Genomic DNA, 2,372 nt, shown 5'->3' with positions numbered 1-2,372 from the left:
ATAAAATGGTAAGAGCACATAAAGACAGTGTAGGAAAGGCGAATGGTCGACTTCAGTTTACTGGGAGAATTTAAAAAAAAGTGCGCTTCATCTGTAAAGGAAACTTCGTAAAGAACATTTTTGAGTACTGCTCGAGTGTTTGGTATCCCCACCAAGTCGGATTAAAGGCAGACACAGAAGCAATTCAAATGGTTCAAATGGCTCTGAGCACTATGGGACTTAACATCTGTGGTCATCAGTCCCCTAGAACTTAGAACTACTTAAACCTAACTAACCTAAGGACATCACACACATCCATGCCCGAGGCAGGATTCGAACCTGCGACCGTAGCAGTCGCGCGGTTCCGGACTGAGCGCCTAGACAGAAGCAATTCAGAGGTTTATTACTCCTAGGTTCGATCAACGCACAAGTACTAAGGAGATGCTTCGTGAACTCAAATGGGAATCCCTGGAGGGAAGCCGGCGTTCTTTTCGCGAAACACTATTGAGAAAATTTAGAGAAACGGCATTTAAAGCTGACTGCAGTATGGTTCTACTGAAACCAATATATATGTCGCATAAGGACAACGAAGATGAGATAAGAGAAATCGGGGCTCGTACGAAGGCACATAGACAGTCGTTTCTTGATCGATCAATTTGCGAGTGGAACAGGAAATGAAATGCTAGAAGTGGTACATGGTACGCTTCGCGTTGTACTATACGGCAGCTTGCGAAGTATGTATGTAGATGCAGAAACCGTGCACCTCCAGATCTCTCTGATTGGTGCTGACATTGGTCTGACAACTCTCAGAACTACTAGCAGCGGTCAATCCGTGGAAATGTTGATAATCGCCGTAAGCCGATGCTTATTCATTTTCCTTCTAGACTATTTTAATGTTTTTACGGAAATTTCCCCGGTGTTGGCGCTTCTTGGAGCGGTGATTTGAAGAGAAAAATTACTTGATGAGAAGTACGTCATTAAGTATTTCGATTAAGCATGTTTTGCAGTGTATTTGTATGATGCACATAATGTGAATTCTAACATTCCAACGTCATGTTTTGTTGAATTTTGCCTTAAAAAAAGAAAGAAAAAGGCAAAGCACCACGAGGGGTAGTATCTCAAGCTGAGACATTTCAATGTGACGTCCCTCAAGCCAGTGTGCCGCAGGACAAATTTTCTCAATCTTACAGCCTAAAACTTTCAGAACAACAAGATGAATTGGTAGCTGTTCCAGGGACTTCGGAAATGACACCGGGCGGATTGGTTGCGATTTCTGGAACTTCTGGTGCGCCATCGTCATTCTCTGTGTAACCAAAGCTTCTAATGTCTCCTCCAAAGGTTGACTTGGTAGAAACTTAAAAGAAAATCGCCAATAAGAAAAAGAATAAAACAGTAATGCTGACTTCGAAAATACTGAATGGGCTCAAAAAAAGTAAAAAAAAGAACAATATAATTCGATTCATCAGGCGACCCAGACGAAGCTCGCATATCTCAATACATGTTCATGGTATTCCTTCGTAGTATTTTAAGGATTTCTACATATTATTATATATATATTTTGCAGTAGAATAAAACCTTTTCCTTGTTTTGAAGTTTTTTCCATTCATTTAAATGGGTATCCCATTTCACTGCATGGGTGGGGCAAAACTGGTTGTTTTGTACCTAAATAGATTAAAATTTTTTTATGCTAAGACGGTTTAAGTAGAAACCTTACTAGTATCATGTTGTTGAATGCATAAGAGATCTGAATAACCTAAATTTGCAAACTTACTGTTCAATGAAAATAATTTATATTAATTAACAGTTAAGATATCCGGTTTTGCATCATTCTCCCTTACCTAAACTGTAACTGATTTATCTACAAATTTTACACGAACATTTTGCATCTGTTGTAACTGTGTAAATGAAAACCTGAATCATGGTATCTAATAGATCTTCCTTACAGCTTGCCTTCACGCATCACAATCGCCACGTATACCACTACGAAACACGTTATTGCTCGCAGCATCTACTCATTCTAATCTTGTATTTCATGATCTAATCCATTTTCAACGCCACAAGTTAAAATTTTCTTCTTTTTCTTAATGTCTACTTATAGTAACCTTGGATTTCAGGTTCTATTTAATCTCAATAGCAGTAACTAAAATGTCAATTTCTTAAATTTCTTTTCTCCTCTGTGGACGATATAGTAAGCACATTTTTCAATAGAGTTACTCAGCACATGTTTATGCACTTACTACTTCGTGTGTTTCGAGTATTTACTCATTTTTAGTATACCGATCATTCTTTGCTTCACTTACTTTACATTACGCCGTGAGGCCCTAAGGATTGCCTGACGTCACAATTAAGACTCACTATCTGCTTCAGCCTTTTGCAATTTGCCTCTAGTTCTC

The sequence above is a fragment of the Schistocerca nitens genome, chromosome 3 (assembly GCF_023898315.1).
Source record: "Schistocerca nitens isolate TAMUIC-IGC-003100 chromosome 3, iqSchNite1.1, whole genome shotgun sequence".
Taxonomy (NCBI): Eukaryota; Metazoa; Arthropoda; class Insecta; order Orthoptera; family Acrididae; genus Schistocerca; species Schistocerca nitens.
Note: the sequence above shows the minus strand (reverse complement) of the source record.